Source organism: Corvus brachyrhynchos, unplaced genomic scaffold (assembly GCF_000691975.1).
Source record: "Corvus brachyrhynchos isolate BGI_N302 unplaced genomic scaffold, ASM69197v1 scaffold103, whole genome shotgun sequence".
NCBI lineage: Eukaryota > Metazoa > Chordata > Aves > Passeriformes > Corvidae > Corvus > Corvus brachyrhynchos.
Window position 1 is genome coordinate 4,793,294 of NW_008237436.1, and position 19,054 is coordinate 4,812,347.

A 19,054-nucleotide genomic window follows, 5' to 3' on the forward strand; every position below is an offset into this window, starting at 1 on the left:
TCCTCCTATGAGGAGAGAAGCCTCAGGACAGTCTCCGCTTGGCAGAGGAGCAGCTCAGCATTTGCCCTCAGTGCTCACATGGCACCCAGAGCTGGTTTGCCTGTGGGCAATATAGCCCTGAGGTTCATCTTACACAGGTACCTCCTATAAATGCTTACCTCATCTTACAAAGTGTACCATGCTTTTGTTTATTTTAGTATTTCTGTTACAATATGCCAGGAAAAAATTTATTCCTAACAGTAAATGAACTTCACACTCACTGGAAATAGGTGCCTTTGAAAACCACATCTACACATTGCTTTCCTTTGACCTGCCCCTCAGATGTCCAAGATAGTCAGATACCACCACACAGGGTAAGAGAAATTAATGTTCCTGTATCACCAGAAAATAACACTGGCCAACTTTTTCTTTTCTATTCTGCAATGAGCTCAAGATGTTGAGACATTTGCCAAATAATATTACAAAAGAATTGTTCACACTCTGGTCCCAGGTGACATTTGGCTACTGAAGCTATTAGGACTTATTCTCCCAAAGCATTCAGTGGCACAGGACTTCTTCCCAATCTTCTCAGAAAATACACACAGTTTTCTGTTCTTTGTGTTATTTAGTAATGTTTCCTGAATTCTTAATATCTATAGTGGTCTGACTGCCAGTTGCTTATAACGTGCCATCCAGAAAGAATTAAGAGAAATTTGGATGTTTTTCTTACCTTCTTACAATGATATTTTGGGGCCAGAGGCAGAAATTTCTCTGTGGAAGATCCAGCCCACTTGACCTGGCTTGCAGCTTATAAACAACACAACCTGTTCTCTCTCAGGAACTGCTAAGAAATGCATTTCATGTACTTGAGTTTTGCTATTTTGTCTCAACTATATCCAATGGACAACCTGAAGGCACTACTGATGCTACAGCTTCCCTGCTGCAATTGCTGTCTGGCTTCTTTTAGGGATCATGCAGGATATGACCATTTGAAGGTCTCTGGAGGCCTGGGTGGCTTGTGCATGACAAGGTTTGGTTCTGTCTACAGCCACTTTGGCAAGCAGAGACACACCCGGATCCTGCACTGTGCACTGGCTCTGTGAAGCAGGGCTGTGGACTCACATGTCAGTGGCAATTTGAGACGCCAACCCCAGTGACAATGAACAGGAAGTTTCTTTCCTATTTTAATGAGTCTAAGCAGTGTTAAGCCATTTTTTTGCAAAGCTTTCACAAAGGCTCCTGTCTGATCCCTGCTGCCTGTAACTGGTACTTTGGGGAGCCCAAGGCTTGAGTGAATCATACATGCAACCCCTGACTGACAGAGCTGGTGTCTCCAGGGAGGCCTGAGGACTCACATCGATCTGCACATTTAGGAGAGCCAGAAAAGTAGTGATTTATCAGATCAGTCATAGAAATATGAAATTCTGTCTTGTTAATGTCGACAATGTTAACTCTTATATTTGCCTAAGGAAAATGGCCCTGGTACCTTTCCTTTGGGATGCTCTGCCTTCTGTAGGACCAGGACAATGCTGCGCTGGCAGGCAAGAAAATGATGTGGCTCCTCTGGACCTAAGTGAGTGCTGAGCAGGACACAAGAACACTGGAAATGCTCCCAGCTACATAAACGTGGTACTCCATCACGCCGCTGAAGCAGCAGAACCTCCTGCTGCTGCTGCTGCTCTGAGCGGGCTGCGTTCGCTGGTTTGGGTTTCTCAGAGCCCTGGAGGAGACGTTAGATAGTTGTGAGATTCAGTCTCTAATTAGGTCCCTGTAGTGGTGAGATTGCTTCCTTTATAATCACTCAGTGGGAACTGGTACTTTATCCTCTGTACTCAAATTTTTATGTCTTTCACCCTCATTTTCTCTCCAATGCCCAGAGTCTCCAGTCCACTGGATGACAGCTGCAAAAGCCTCTGACATTCACTTTAAGGACAATTCTTTTCAGCTGCTTCACATTTCCTTTTGACAAGCCCTTCCAGTGATATTTACTGCAACTAATGAATTAACTCACAGCTGGACCACTTGCTAGCCTTTTCAATCCAGAGCTGTTTTAAATCTTGATTAGCTGGTATGATTTGTAAATCTCATAGAACTGCTAAGTCCAAGCTGTCCTGTCTCACACTGTGATCAGGAGACAGTTCCTAGTCATGCAGAGCAGCAGTACACACATATTAGGCATTTGGGGGGACTCTACCTCTGCAGCAGGTGGTAAAACAGTGTATTATCCACAGGAAGTAGTTCAATTCACAAGGAAAGTTATTTGGATAGTGTGTTGGTTTTGCATGGCCTGGTTTTGGTAGCAGGGAGGGCACAGAGGGGGCTTTTGTGAGAAGCTGGTGGAAGCTTCCACCATGTCCAGAAGAGTGAATCCCTGATGGCTCTGAAGATGGACACGCTGCTGGCCAAGACTGGGCCAATTAGAGAAGATGATAACACCTCTGTGATAACATATTTAAGAATAAAATCAAAACAAAGTGTGTGTGCAATATTAATTCCAGCTAGAGAAGAGGAGGAGGTGAGAACATGTGAGGGAAAACAACATGGAGACACCAAGGTCAGTGCAGAAGGAGGGGGAGGAGGTGCTCCAGGCACCAGAGCTGAGGATCCTCTGCAGACCGTGGTGCAGACCATGGTGAGGCAGCTGGGCCCCTGCAGCCCATGGGGATCCACGGGGGATGCAGAGATCCACCCGCAGCCCGTGGGGGAGGTGCCCGGGCTGGAGCAGGTGGATGCCTGGAGGAGGCTGTGATCCAGCGGGAGACCTGGTGCAGGGAGAGGGACCTGCTTCCAGGCGGGAGCAGCCTGCCCTGCTGGAGAAGTTCACAGAGAACTGTCTCCCGTGGGAAGGGACCCCATGGTCTCACAGGGGAAGGACTCCTTTCCCAGAGCAGCAGAAGAGAATCTTCGTGACGAACTGACCAAAACCCCACTCCCTGTCTCCCTGCACAGTTGGTGGGAAGGAGGGAGGGGGAAAAAGATGTTTTTAAGGGCTTACTTTATTCCTCATTACCCTCCTCTGATTTTGTTAGTAATAAATTCACTTAGTATTTCTAAGTTGAGCCTGTTTTGCCCTTGGAATGTTTTCTCCTGGTCCTTATCTCAACTCATGAAGCCTTCATTAAATTTTTCTCTTCTCTGCCCAGCTGTGGCAGGGGGGGGGGGGGGCGTGGGTTTTTTGTGGTGCCTGGCATTCGGCCAGTGTCAAACCACAACAGTTTTGGTGGAGAGCGCAGGCAGTCATGAGGATTTTGAGATAAGGATATTAATTGGGAGAAATATTAGGCAAAACAAGTATTAAACCATGTTATCAAGTAGAATGATAGTGGGGAATTTGCATTGCAATTGTAGGGAAGGGTCTAAGAGTGGATTTTATGTAGTTCATCCATTTGTGTTCTGTGTCATGATGATGTTATTTTTGGATCTGGAGTGGGGAAATTTTTTTTCTTTTCTTTCTGTTTAGTTTTAGTTGTTTTTGTTGTTCTAAGTGAAGGTTGTATGTTGAATGTAGATGATTTTTTTACTGCAGACTTCCATGGTCATTGCCAATCCTTGCATAAGCTGTCTGATACTATTAATAATATTAGGAAATACCATTGTTATGCTATGGAATTAATGGAATTTGTAGTCATCCTGGTGCAAGAGAAAACGTCCTTTAGGTGAGGAGTTATTAAAATCTGCCCTGAGGCACCCAGTTCCTGGGTGGAAAGGTGTGTGGAGGGATTTGGGCACGTTCCTAGGGCGGTTATCACCTCCCATTGCCTGGGACTTTACTCCTGAACAGGTAAACAACCCTAACACACTGGCCCGTTGGCTGATGGAATGCGAGCAGCTTCTCGCCCTGTACTGGGGGCTGGCCTGGGCATACAGAGCCTCTGTTCAATACTCCCAGGGGACTGCAGTGGAGGCAGGAACCCAAATTCTGTTTGAGGACACTATGGCTGAGGCAGGGACTCAAACCACAACAACTATGGCTGAGATAGGGACTCAAACTACAGCAACCACAGTAATTGCCCCAGTAGTGAGAACAAAAAAATGGACAAGGCAAGTTGCAGGCCCATACCACCGATCAGTAAGCAATGGGAGTAGGCAAGATCATGGGAGGGGACACAATCAGGCCAGCTGACCCAAATTAACCAAAGGGATATTCCATGCTATATGACGTCAGCTCAGATACATAAAGCTAAGGAAGGGAGAGAGGAGGAAGGGGGGCATTTGTGATTCTTCAGTGTTTGCTTCCCGGAGGAACCATTACGCATTCTGAAGCCCCGCTTCCCAGGAAGTGTCTGAACATTGCTGCTGAAGGGAAGTAGAGACTGACTTTTCCCTTCGCTTATGCACGCACAGACTTGTGCTTATTTCTTTCCTTTCACTGTAATAAAACTGCCTTATCTCACCTGCTGGTTGTTCTCCATCTTATTCTCTCCCCTGTCCCATTGGCAAAGGGAGTGATTGAGCAGCTTAGTGGGCACCTAGCACTCAGCCAAGGTCAACCTGCTACAGATAGCTGGAAAAGAAAGGGTCTTACTACTTCAAGCATGTGTGAAAAAATAAGCAATGCAACACATACTACATTTCACAAGCATCTTGCACAAGTGATATTACACAAATGCACCTTTCTCCACTTTATTTTGCAGATCCTCTTTTCTGTTTCTAGCTTCTGAGCACATCCTGAGCAATGAACAACAGCCCAGCATTTCAAATTAGGATCCTTATCTAAGTTCCTACACAAAATTAGTCTGATTTGTATAGATTCTGCCCTCTCAAGTCCCAAGACACTTACAGGGTCAGCAGGTGTTCAGCTGTCAGGTCATTTGTATTTTGGCAACTAACTGTGTATTTAGGCATCTGATTTTCAGTGATTTGAACTCAAGCTCCAAAATTCTGGCCTGGAGGTAAGCAGCAAACTAGAATTTGCAGCCTAGAGCTTGGGAATACACTAGTCAATGTAGTTGCCTAAGTTCAGGCTGAAAAGTCAAGGCTCAATGGAGGCTTTTCACTTACCAGAAGACTTACAGCAAAACAGGAAGTTATTAATATCAGAGCCCAAACTGACTTGAGAGTTAGACAATATCAAACAGAAGGTGTCTCCCCTTTTTCCTGTTTATCTCTTGCTAGCTCAGAAGACACGGGAGATGAAGAGGCAAAGAGTTTCATAATTTGGTGCTACAAGGCAATGAAATTGAACCGGCAGGCTGTACATCATTACACAAAGTATATGGCACCACTTTCCTCAAGTCTTTAAAGCTTTTGCTGTACTTTTAAACAAACAGGGAAGCTATTTTGAAATGATGGGGTGGAACGTGACAAAATAATGCAGTGCAATGGCATGCAGGAGTTTAGACAAAGTGAGCAATAAATGAAACTACAGGGAAGCATAATAGGTTGCCTCAGTATAATTATCTTAGGAAAACACCCGAACTAAAGTACTTTCTCTTGAGAAAGTGTCATTTGATTTTTAAATAACACAGGTCATTAGGACTACAGTTCCATGTCGTGTCTGCATGATGGTTTATCAAAGCAAGATGAAATTACTGGCACGGTCCTGGGAGGAACCTCCAGGGTAAAGGAAAAATACTGTACACAGTGGCTTACCACCACACAGTGAAGAAATAAGCAAAACTTGCTGGACTCATGGCCCAGCCTCATCACATCAGCACAGCACACACCAGACTGCATTCAGCTCTCTGTTTTCACTGCTGCCCAACACAGTATTTTCTTTCAAACAAGGGCAGTTTTAAAAATTGCCCTTTCTAAAAGGGAACTAGACACAGTCTCTCCTTGAAAGACAAGATTGAGTAGGAAACCCTGCACTGAGAACAGCTAGCAAGGTCAAAAATGGAGTGCTGACCTGTTGGGATGTGGGGTCACTGGTTGTCTGAGCTCTTCTGTGTTTCATCAGCCACTGTGGAGGTAACAGGGCCAGGGAACTGCCTCCCTGGCCTCCACGTTTGCAGAGAATTTATTAAAAGACACATATTGGGAACAGAAAAACTGGCACTGAGCAGGCAAAAGGCAAACCCCAAGAGTATTTATTTGTTTTGACTTACGATTGGGCAGGCCACAGTTCCTAGTGTAACTTGGCTGTTCTCTGAAAAACAACACACAAAACACTATAAGTAGGTGTCAGGTCCCTGGGAAAGGTTTCCTTTCTCTTGGAGAAACAGGAGATTTCATGTGAGGACTCGTTCACTGGGTGCTTTCACTCTTTCAGATATCTAGAGGTTTGGGCCTCTTTCTTTTTTTCCCATCCTATCTTGCTGAGACAATCACAGCCACACGAAATAAATTCCTAGAAGGAGATCACTCCCACAGAGCCTTACACCTCTCAGTTTACACTAGAAAAACATTGTTTGTACCTGCAGAAGATTTAAAAAAAATAGAGGTGCATCTTCTTTTCTGTCCTTGATAAGGTTTCAGCTGCAAACACAAGGCAAGAGTCATACTTTCTTTCCACTGAGATTGCAGATGTCAAAAAAACCATCACAAATTTTATTGCTGCTTAAAGGAGATCTGCTGTACATGACTTGCTGGAATCACTACCTCTGACAAGATTTGTTAGCTACAGTACTGATGTAAAGAGTATAATGCCCAGGGGAAGGCCCAGAAGTCAGCTGTCCCCACAAAATGGCCTCTTTTTTCCACTCAGGCCACTTTAGGGGTGCTGGGTAAAGAGGGGTTCAGCAAGCAGCTTCCAGGCTCCCAGCTACATGCTTTTGTGATCCCCTGAGCTAATGGGTGAGGAGGAGGAGGGAGGGAGGAAGAACAGTGTCAGATTAAATGGAACTAGGCAAGACAAAAGAGTGGTTGCTAGCAAAACAAAAATAATTCTATAAATAAAGATAGGAATAGTTTTCATGTGTAAGCAAGAAATGCAAGAGGTATGAAATGAAGCAAAATTAAGAGAAAGCATTCTGCAGAGTGAATTAGAGAGATTTATAGCACAGTATCAATTCCCTGTGCAGCTGAAGTCAAACATTGCTTTGCATTTTAAAGTCAGCTACACTGAGTGCTCTGAAGAATCCCCTTTGCTGTCCATTGCCGATGGTAAAAAGATAATGCAGACCAAACCACTTCAGGGCCTGATATGACTCTCTCCTACTATAACTGAATTCTTCACAGGTATTAATCTCATACACCTCAGGGATATGGAAGTACATTCTTCCTTGGAGAATGAGGGACAAAAGGCAGAAGGATGGGAGCAGCTTACACAAGGGAGACACTGGCAGAAACCTGGATGTAGATCACCCAAGTTCCAAGCTAGCATCTGAACTTCTAGACACACCCTCTTCTCCCTCAAAATGTGAGAAAAGAAGAAATAAAACCAAAACCATACCACAGTGGTTTGAGTCATTTGAGAGTCCTGGCTGCAACCTCCCACACAGCAATCACCACACAATCTTGGCTGCTTTCACCATTGCCATCTTACCTTTCCCTCTCCAGCTTTCTGTTGTGTTCTGACATTAACTGGGAGCTGCCTGAGGCAGAAGCTGTTTAAGCTTCCCCATTATTTTGCATGTAGCATGAAGTATCACAGGGTATCTTACAGGTTTTGACTCTGAATTGAGTTTTTGAGAGAGAGTCAAATTACTTAATGCCACTTGGGTCTGCCTTCTGAAGTTTTTCCACACCTAGGAGCAGCTGGCAGAAGCAGTGGAAGTGAGCAAGAGCCATCTGTGCACATTGCTCAGGTTTACTATTTCTGCTCACTCTGAGATTTTTGGTATCAGGGAAATTACTTAGGCTGCAGGACATAGCTCTTGAGGGCAACAAGGATCTGGCTAGTGAGTCTGTCCTTAGGCTAGGCAAGCCTAAAAGATGAGCATGCAGCAGAAGCTGCTTTGTAGGAATGAGGCCCTGCAAATTTTTTTATTCATACTGATGTCCGAAGTGTTGCTGTGAAGGATTTATGCAATAGATATGTGACAATGTGTTCCTGATCCACTGCTAACTACTCCTCTGTGTCTCCTCTCTCACTGCCCTTCAAGGCTTTGCTCTGAATATAGTGATGCATACTGTTCCTGAGGAGTCTTGGGAGAGAGTGTAGGGGGCACAGATTTGCTTCAAAGCAGATCTTCAAACATCTGTTTGTACTTACAGCTCAAATATTCAGCTCGCTACAGCACATAGCTGCCTGTAGCTTCAAGGCAAACGCAAATGCTAAGAGGTATTAAACACTGATGAACATAAACAAGATAGCCTGAAGCAGCTTATCAGTTAGGTGGTAATGGGTGGGGAACGGCTCATTGTATATTTAAGGCCCAGGCATTTTCCCACTGATTTTTGCCATGTTAGTAATGAGCCAGGGAGAGGAAAACTCCCACTTGTTTTAGCCAGGAAATACTGCTAAGGTCAGTCCTGACTCTCTCCTGCAGTGGTTCCTGCTTGCTGCTGCACCAGGGTGCAAGGGCAGTCTCTGGCCAGGCACCCTCTGCGTCAGGAGAGGAAGGACAACTGCTCATGCCAGCTCCATTGCTGACGGCCGGGCCACCACGATGGCGGGTTACCCCTGTAGCAGAACAGAGGTTAGTTACACTGAAGGATAAGGGACTTCCCCAGCAGCAGAGCCGTGCTAGCTGGCCATACAGGAGCACCAGGGGAAGGCTCTGGCCCCAGGTTATTGGTTGGCTGGAAAACAAATGAGCAGATGAAGACACTGTCACCTGCTGTTGCTTGACACCACTCTGCCACAACAGGGTGGAGTGGCACTGAGACACAGAACACTTTTACCATTACCTGAGAGATAGGTATCATGATTAATCTGATAGAAGTTGGTGGTGTTTCAGTCCCCTCCACACCTTCTAGGTGAATGAGAAGAAAATTTGGCTGGCTTGAAGAACCTATATAATTTTGTATTAGCATCAGGTGACTGCCAGTTTTGGTGTAAAGGAGGGGACAGAAACATGGGGCAGGATCTGTTAGGACTTGAGGCACAGAAGCAGAGCTGTTCTAGGTGGGCATAAACCATTATGGACAACATCTCAGTATCTCTAGTTCACAGTCTTCTGTTTAGTCTAATCTCACCTCCTTGGAGATTTCAACTCAAATGCCATTTGGAGCAGCTCTGCCCTGGACATAAATTGTCGTTTGCCAGCTCCACTGCAGGGACTGTAATCTTTGCCAGCAGGGCAGTAAAAGCAGCTGGGTGGGTCACCTCTTCGGTCACCTCACCATCATTTGTTAGAGCTCATTTGTCAGAGCCCTAAATCACAACACAAACACTAGAAATCAGCCCAAAATGGATATGGCTAGACCACAAGACCCAAAAATTCTCTAAAAACGTGCAATCTAGTTCAATAAATAGTGCCTTCCCCAGGACAGATAATTTGGGTTTTCCAAACAAAATAGTGTCAACAAGAAAAGAATTTTACACCAATATTTTTGGCAGTATAGAAACCTCCCCGTCAATTACACAGTACTTACTACAAGGGCAGAAGCTTCCAATGTAGATCCACATTCACTTTTGCATTTCTGGAGGTGAAGAGGGGTTTTCAGTCATGCTGAGCTAATGTGACTGAGCCAACAGGAATTAAAGCTATGCCCTTTCCTGCCTGTTGAGACATGGTGAAAGAAAGCAGCTACCTTAAATCAAAGCGTCCAGATTCAGGGAGGTGCTCCAGCTAGAAATCAGAATGCAGTTTACAGATACTTTGATAACTTGAGCTTTTATCATTCCACAGACCCCCAAGATCAGTTGGTGAGGGCTGGATAAGTTTCCTCATATCGTATTTGAAGGCAAAGACAATCTACATTTGCTTCCCACAGGCAAGCCCAGGCAGCTACAGCATGTTACAAAAAGAGGAGATTAAATGCAAGTTTTGTAGCACTACTGTATGAAGAGATACAATCGGCTCTATCATTAGGAGCTTAGGAGTTAGAATTCTAAATCTGATGTAGGCACCTTTGAAGCACCAGTTTTGTTAAGAATATCTCATGCTTTGTCCCATCTTGAAAACTGACTTGTTTAGCTATTAAAAGAGATTAATGTAATCTCTGTGTCTATGAAATTGGATTTTGAAACTGTTTTGCTTACTGTACTATCTCCAGTGCAGTGAATGAGACCTCTGCTGCTTTTCACATTGCTCTAATTACAGGTCACACCTTGTCTGAGCCCAGCGTGTGCTGGCATTGCCAGCGGGACAAAGTACCTGGCAGGCTGCAGGAGGAGGCTGGCAGGGAGAGGGAAGCGTCCGTTCCACAGAGGCCACTGGTGATGTACTGTGTTGCTTTGGACTGCTTTGCTCAGTGTGAGCAGGCCCAGTTAGAGGGTACTGAGATGGCTGGGGCAGAGCGTACGAGCAAGGAGCAGAGGCTGAGGGAGCTGGGTGGGTTTCTTCCAGAGACAGGGAGATGGATGGCTGATCCGGCAGCACGCTACTGCAAATCACACCTCCCTCAGGGGGAGACTGACAGACCAATCCATCCTGCAAGCAACAGATGGACAAATGAGGGGCAAGAAACCCAGGCTGGAGCCTGGGAGAAGAGAATGGACATTAGGGGAAAACATGCCCAGAGAAGGAGATTGTGCATTTTCCATCCTTGGAGGCTTTCAAGACTTGGCTAGACAATGCCAAAGCTGACTTGATGTAGTGTGATAGTCCTGTGGTAAGAAGGAGCCTGGATGACCTCGGGCCTTCAGATGACTCTTCCAACCAACATTTCTGTGTTTCTGTTCTTTTCTTAGTGAGGGAAATGAACACTCTTCAGCTCCATGGATACGTGTCCTTTATGCTAAGGAGCTGGTCCTGCAGTCTTCCTTCCAAGAAGCTAACAGTAAAGGTTAAGAAATCCTAGCCCCTCTCCACCCCTCCTTCTCCCACAGGCAGCAGTGTGTTGTGCCCGCCTCCAGTCTCCACTTTGCTGCAGAAACATGGTCCTGTGAACACGGTCTAGCCATGAGTGTTGACAGTCCAGTTGCTTCACTCAGAACTAAATAGTAGAAGAAGAAATATCCCAGGGCAGGAGGCAATTACTGCTGGGACTTCTGCTTATCATCAACTAACCCAGGCCATGTCTCCTTGCAGCAGGTTCTGTTCACTTGAGGATCCTGGCATAGTTACTTTATTGCTGCTTCCACCCATGCACACCACAGACACTTCAGCAGGCTCCTTTTCTGCTAATAGAGGGATCATGAAGCATCCTCTGGCCGCCTGAAGCAACTTCTCTCTCTAGCCGTAGATCTGCAACTCCTTGCCCCAATCTTTGCAATGTTTGCTTGCCCTTTGCATCCTCTGGATCTCCTCTGCCTAGTCCCCCTCTCTTGGGAAAAAGGGATCTATTTGATGAGGGTTTTCTTTACTCATCATGGCAGACAAGCTTCTGACAAGCCATCTCTCTGCTGTGCTGCAGCCCTACAGTGCTGTCCTGCATGGGTAGTGGGTAAAAATAAAAACACAGGGTTTTAAAATGGTCATTCTTTCCTTTTTGCAGCAGATGAAAATCTAACTTGCTTTCTCTATCCCAGAAGTAATCTTGACTGCAGTGGCTTGAGAAGCATCCTGGCAGAAGCAAGGTTCTTGTTAATGACTGATTGCTGCAGGGCAGGGGATGATTTGGTGCTCTGATACAGGGAGAAGGGCAGAAGAGAAAGAAGTCAAATGAGCGGGTGCCTGTAGTTGTTATGCTTCTCCTGATGTATCTGGCAGAGACGGCAGAAATGGCTGTGTGACTAATGGAAGCACTTGTGTAATATGGGGAGCCCCACACCCCAAAACACCACAGGCACAGACCGTGTCAACACCAGCAACAAGCTATCCAACACTGGTGGAAGGGACAAAGAACCAGCATCTGTGTCCTCTGCTCTCAGACAGAAAAATAATCTTTTGTCTTCCTCTTTCTTTTGGACTTTGTAAACAGTTTTAGAGACTGTTTATATACAACTTTTTTTGTCCAGTTGGATACATCTGGGTTACTTGTTCTGTCTGTTCTCTTCAGTTTTAAGCACCTCCTCACTAACTGCTGTTTCTCTGACCAAACTTTACTTTTGCCTTCTGAATTCCATAATGAATCAACAGCACACACATACACAGCCCCAATACCACCCTCAGTGCCTCCCAGGGCTCTGAGATGCCCTCAAAGCCAGATCCAAACCTCAAAGTCAAGACATGGCACAAAAGCGCTGCCTCAGGGCTTCTCTCCACCCACGAGTGTTCCGGCAGCCGAGTGCCTGTGCTAGCCTTTTCACCCCAAACTGCACTCAGCCCACAGTAACCTGCTCCCAGCAGCTCCGTTAGTTCTCCTCGCCTGGCAGACAGCAGCCCCACAGCCTCTGCTCACTGTGCCAGGTACAGGCAGGGCCAGACATTCTAGGGAGCTCTGCCGCAGCAGTTTATGGTGGCTATGATGAACCTAATGAAAACAGATTGAATGGACAGAGAAGCAAAGGAAAAGATGGCATCATGGAAAGGTGACACAGAGCAGCTACAGCTCCCTCAGAGCTGAACTAGCACCAAGCACTGCACCTTGCTGAAGTGTGCTGCCATTAGAAAGTTGTACTAGTTTGAAAACAAACTAGTGGGAGACACCAAGTCAGAATAACAATTTAATAGGGAAATAAAAGGAGGGGGGAAGAACATAATAAAAGCAGATAACACTGAGTTAAACTGACAGAGTTAGGATACAACCTGGCACCCTGTTAGTCAGGGTGGTGGTAGCAGTCTGGTAGAATGGTGGCTGCAGTCCTCCTAAAGTGGCGATCCTGTAGAAAAAGGGTCTGCTCCTCCTCAGAGGGTCCAGTGGTGGCTGTGTAGCTCCTGTCCTCTGGAAATCCAGTGGGAAGGGTTGTCTCTGGTGTTCAGAGTCTCAGATTATATCCACGATGGGATGCTTGGTTCCTCCCTCTGGGTGGAGCATCTCACAATGGGGTAATGAGTCATGAGGCCAAGTGTTGATTAGGCTCATTAACAGAAGATAGTCCGGAGGGAGTTATCTCTGAGTCAGGTGGCAGGACAATGATGGGCAATTAACAGAAAGATAGTCTGGGGGGAGGAGGCAAGGGAACACTGCCCCACCTGGTTTCAACGGCTCATGAGGATGGTAATAGAATAGACTGCAACCCAGGACAAAAGTCCACCTGCATGTACCACATTTTCAAGTTTCAGGGAGACTAGCACAAGGTCTGGGGGGAGCTACTACATGTGGACATGCATACTACATATGCATGCTCTGGAGCTGAAGGAGTACCCAGTAAGTGCTGGGAACTGAAAACATTTTATATGTACACACAGCTTTACAAAGTCTTATTGGTATCTGAACATATGCTGCTGCTTAAAAGACAACCCAGTTCTGACCTACCTACAGAGAGGATCTTGGGTATTGATTTTAAAGGCACATGGATAGGCTGGAATGCAATCATAGAATCAAAGAATCATTTAGAAAATAGTTATAACAGCATTGACTCCAACTATTAAACCAGTAGTTCCAAGTGCACCACTAACCCACGTCCCTCAGTGCCACAGCTACATTTCTTTTAAATACCTCCAGGGATGGTGACTCCACCACTTCCCTAGGCAGCCTGGTCCAGTGCTTGACAATCCCTTTGGTGAATAAATTTTTCCAAGTATTCACTGCAAAGATCCTTTTCCCCCTCTGATACAGGTGTACCCCATCTGTCACCAGCAGCCCTGCTGCCATGTAAACTGACCCATGATCAAAATCCCCCAAATTTTGCAGGTGACACCAGGCTCAGAGCCAGGTATTGATCTGTGGTCTCTTCCTATTTCTTTCCTTATCATTCCCTGCAACTGGTAGGATAAGGGAGAAAACTACCTGTGGTCCTGATCCCTTAATCAGTTGTCCCAAAGCCCTGAAGTGTCTCCTGATTGCCCTTGGACTTCCTGGTGCAACTTCACTGCCACCTACCTGAAAATCAATAGTGGAGATTAATCTGAGGGCTGTGTGTGGGTAAGAAGCTTTCTCTTCACATCTTTAACCCATGCCCCAAAGAGGCATCAGATTTACCTCAGAAGTGTTCCAGCCAGCATATTGGGCCTTCTGCTCCCTTCAGACAGGAGTCTCCCATGGTGATGACCTGTCTCATTTTCTTCATGGAAGCAGTTTTGACACAGGCCAACTTAACCTTGGTGACAGCCCCATGCAAGATGAGCCACTGTCCTCATTGCTCAGTTCTGCCAGAAGAGCCTTGTACCCATACCTGCTCCTGGCTCTTTATCCACCCATTTTTTCTTGCAGTCAATTGCTTTGGAGCATGTATGTCTTGTTCCTTGCTGAGAGTCCAATGCAGCATGATCCTGGTTACGAGCATTTGCTCTCAGAGACTGTAACACTAACAAAACACCTGGTTATATTATTAATAAAAGCTATCCACATATCTATAGAATTATTAGTTAATACTGCTCTCTCTTTGACTAGTGTAGCATAGCTAGGTTATAAAGACAGATTTGTATTGATAAGGCTTCCAGACCAAAGAGTTAGATCATAATTCCCATCAGCAATGTGTTGTTGAGAGTATAAACTGAAAACTCAGTAGTCACCAACCAACAACATTGCCTGAGCACCAGAAAGGATGGAAAAGTTCTTGACTCTGGCCCAGTAGGGCTGCCACTTAGATATTTCTGAAATTTAATTAAGCAAATGTCATAATTCCTAACACAAACCATCTTGCGGTGAGCATGCTTTTGAGTGCTCAAAGCAAAGCAGAAAGGATCACTGGAACCCTGAGGAGTTAGGAATTATTCCCATATTAGGTACTATTTTCACAATGAAATGCACTCCCAGTTTATCCATTTTCATTATGCCAATTTATTGTATTTATGTACTAGGGATGCATGTTTAGATTAAAACCTTGTTTTTGTAAGTGCTACATGAACAAGTCATGAAACAGTCCCTGTTCCTGCAGACTCCAATGCAGTGCCACAGTGACCTGGAAGCAGAGGATAAAGGACATTGCCAATGGGGAGAATGTGCAAATTGATGTGTCCAGGAAAAAACCACATTCTTCAGAGCAGGAAAAAATTTGATTTTCAGGAGAAAATTGTACAGTGTGAAAGTGTACATGGGCTATGCAGACATCTCATTTATATTTAACGGTGGGTGTAGTGCTTATGAAATGAGACAAATAAAAAGCCTGAGAAATTTCAGTCCTCTCCATCTAGAGAACAAATATATCAGGTTGTTCCACAGTGACCTGCCAAGCCTAAATTTAAAAGGATCTGAGAAGAGGACAGTTCAGGTTCTGTACCACTTGCAGCTTGCTCTCTGTGTTCCCACTTCCATCAACAGCAGGATCTTCACCACTGCCATCTCCCCATTCTCGGAAAAAGGGGCTAAGAGGACTAATACTTACAGACTTCAGATGTGACAATAAACCCACCCACCGTCTGCAGTGATTTTTAACAGCAACTTGCATTTTCCAAAGAGATTTTGGCATGGAGGAGCCTGAATGTATTTGTTAATGCGTGGAAGTCTCATGTAAATGAGTCTGTTTTGAAAACAGGGCTCAACCATGTAGCTAGAAAGCCATGAAGGACTTCAGGATATACCTCCACTGCACCAAGTGAAGGTGGTCTGCAGAGCCCAAGGTGCCCCCAGGGCTAGAATCAGCATAGCCAGGTTGGTCAAAGCCTGGCTGAACGAGCTTTGCTGTTTTGCTGCCACGTAACCCAGTGCTAATGCAGACACACCCCCCTTCCTGCCCTCACAGCACCCCGGCATGGCACTGCACAGCAGCACATGGTGGTACCAGCTGGAAACAGCTGCCGTGGGTGTGGTGTGCACACATCTGCAAGTGCTCACATCCCCCATCTATGCTGGGACCTCGGTCACTCCTCACTTCTCAGAGATGGCCTCAGGATCTGTTTCACAGGAAATGGTAGAAGCCAAAGGGACAGGTGGGACACTCAAAATAGCTTTAAATTCAGTGGCGGGGTGGAAAGGCAGCTGAGAGAATGAGCAGCGGTGAGATCAGACACTGGAATCTGAAGGTATAGGAGCAGATTATTAATGAAGAGGCTTGTTTAAGTGTCTTGGTAATGTGGCAGTGAGAAACCTTATTACTACTGCTTTCAGCAAAGAGTGCATATACAACATGGTATTGTGGAATCTTGAAATCTTTGTACACAAATACAGTTAGGAGAAGAAAAAAAGGAAAACTTGGCCATATTTCTGAATACACTCTCTTCTTCTGAAAGAATGTCACAGCTAGAATAGGCCTGCTATATTCAACTCTCATGCACATGTCCTCATACCTGGCTTAAAAATCATAATGAACTATGAGTGGAAGGTAAATAGTCTTCATTCCACATCTCTGAGGATAATAGTAAGAAGGAAGAGATTTCAAACGTTGGTAATGACTTGTAGAGCAGCACATTGCTTAAAACATTGACTATGAGCCAAGAAATACCCCTCAAGGCGGCAATCAAAAACAGTTTTTGGCTCTGTGCTGTGAACAGAAACTTTATTTGATCAACAGAGTTATTGCAACAGACTTGCTGTTGAGAGTCTGGAAGCTCATCTCTAATGTGGCACCCCTCACTGCAGCTAAAGCTCCTGCATGGCAAAGCTCTGGGCTCATGAAATGCAGCTCTGGTTCACAGCTTCCAGTTAATTGTGGTGACCACTGAGCAGAGTCTTGATGCTTCCCCCTTGGCTGGCATAGAAGTCTCTGTAACTTTTCATGGGGAAATAAGAGAGATATGAGACTGGCAAAAATACTCCTCTCTGTCTTTGCAAGCAGTTGTTGATTTGGAAGAATGAAATCAGCTGAACTGGTTTTTGTGAAGAGCTTCAGCCTATTGCCCTCAGCAGCTGTGCAAGTACAGGGGCAATCCCTAACCTACAGGCCTTGCCAGCCTAAGAAGAAAACAGTTGTGTGCGAGCCCCCCTCCTGGCCAGAAAAAACCCACCTGCCAGAGAATACTGGCAGAGAGAAAAGGAAGGGACTGAAAATTATTTTTTAACAGTTTTTCAGAAAATGACAGACTTTCTCAAAGTATTTCAGACTTTTTTCTTTTTTTTTTTGAAATGTGAAAAGTAGACATTTTAGTTGAAATCTGGAAAACTGAAGGTCTATTATTCCTATAAATATCTGCCATCAGAAATGTGTTTCCTGCTGGCATCACTAAGGAAAAAAAAAAAGAATTTTGAGAAGAGAGGTGGTTGTTAATAGCAGAAATTAATGTTCAACAAGAAACAACAAGCTATACTGATCTGAAAAAAAATGAAAGATTATACTGACTGCTCCTGAATACAACACACTGAACCCTATCCAACTAATTGCTCAGGGACCTATGAATAATTGGCATCTCCATGCTGACGTTTTGGTGATCTGGCAAAAGAGAACCTTCCCCAACCATGGGAATAAAATTAAAAAAAATAAGAGGCTCCTGTTCAGCAAAAAGAAACCACTAGCACACAGAGACCTCAGCCTGTGTCAGAGACACAAGAGGTCTGATGCAAACCAGACATGAGCTGCCTGAGATCCTTGGGAGTGAAGGAGGAATTTCAGACTAGCGTGGCACAGGAGAGAGTCCTAGAGCCCAGAGAAGCAACTGGGTGCTCACACAAGCCATGCCCAAAAGGACCAGAATACAGAAAAACTAAACAAGGTAGAAACAGACATATTTTGGGGGTATGATGTATGCTGACTGACACCCAACCACTGGAACAGCTTGCCCAGAGAAGTGGATGTCCATCACTGGAAATGCTAAAAGTTAGGTTGGATGATCCAGTGAAAGATGTCCCTGTCCACAGCAGTGGGGGTGGACCAGATGATCTTTGAAGGTCTCTTCTAACCCAAACAAAATTATTACTTTTATGATTTCTTATTTCAGCACAGAAAGCCTAAAATTTTCTGGTTCTGACAGTCTGAACTACCGTTAACAATGTGCCTTTTCCAAACACCATTTTTTTCAAACAGAAGAGCACTAACATGTCTATTTTTCTCCCCAAGGAATGGGGCAACTCAAGGAGTATGCAATGAGTTTTAGAGACTGTGACTTTCTTATTAAAATCCAGGCAATATGAAAAGAGGGGATGATAAATCGTTATGTTCAAAGATTTACCTTTCCAACAAGAGGGAAGATAGAGTGGCAAAGTACAGAAGAGGAGAAACACTGGGAAAGGGGAAAAGCAAGCATGTGTCTAGTGTTGCCTTCAGGCTTTATGTTTGAAGAAACAAAACAAGACACATATAGGAAAACAGAATGTTTTTCTGTATGGGGGAGATTATATGACTGTTACACCTGATTCCTACTTCAAAAACCATGCAGTGTCTCCATTGCTTGGTGATGGCTGCAGGTAGAAGTACCTACAGCAATTTAACACCAGTGAGCCCTGGGTAAAGAGTGGAGGGGACACCCCAGACTGCAGGAACAACCGCATGAGCAGCTAATGCCCATAAGGAAGGTTAGCACCTACTACTGTGAATAAAAAGCTCCTTTGTAAGTAAAAGCAAATCCCAAGAAGAGTGTGTTGCATCAGTTGGAAGCACACAGGAATTTGGGACAAACTGGGGAGATCTCTTATGTTGACACTTGAGTCTTCAGCCTCAATATGCCAGATCAGTATCTAAACACAATCCTGTGCCATGTGCTCCAGGATGGCCCTGCTTGAGAAGGGAGGTTGGACCAGATGCCCCACTGTGGTCCCTTTCAGCCTGGTCCATCCCATGATTATGTACCTGTAGTACTCAGGAATTACCACTGAGGTAGACACGAGCTTTTCACACCCCTTTGCTTCCCTGACAGGGTGCTGAAGACCAGCACTGCAGCACTGGTTCCCACTCTGTGTAACCATGGACCTGTGGCTGGACTCCAGGTTTGTAAATATGACACCTGAGATCAGGTGCTGGCCTGGTCCCCGGCCAACTCCAGCAGCAGAGCACTGCGTAGGTATCTCAAAGGCTTGCTCAAAGGCAGTCACTGACACAGAGGCTCCCCCCATTACTCACAGGAACTACTGAGACCTGAGAAGTGGCTGGGATGTGGCCCAGTGCATTGCACACTGGTCACAGGGAGACACCACGAGCAGGGCCACAGTTCCTCCTTCCCCCTCAGGAAAAGGGTGTCCGCCTGCTTTCCTTACACAGGCTCTGCATGGCCCCCTTCATCTCCCAGAGCGC

At 45.3% G+C, this 19,054-nt stretch overlaps 1 long non-coding RNA gene across 3 annotated transcripts in view; it reads right to left on the reverse strand.

The window, feature by feature from the left end:
* Positions 1–19,054, reverse strand: part of LOC108446004 — a 35,457-nt gene that overhangs the window by 1,649 nt on the left and 14,754 nt on the right. The window contains exon 2 of one of the 3 annotated variants that reach the window (XR_001861112.1): positions 1,466–1,699. The exons of 1 other annotated variant lie outside the window; for it this stretch is intronic. This is a non-coding gene — a long non-coding RNA (uncharacterized LOC108446004). Of the gene's footprint in view, positions 1–1,465; positions 2,538–19,054 lie in introns of those variants that run through there. One more of the 3 variants, XR_001861111.1, reaches the window with a different exon arrangement.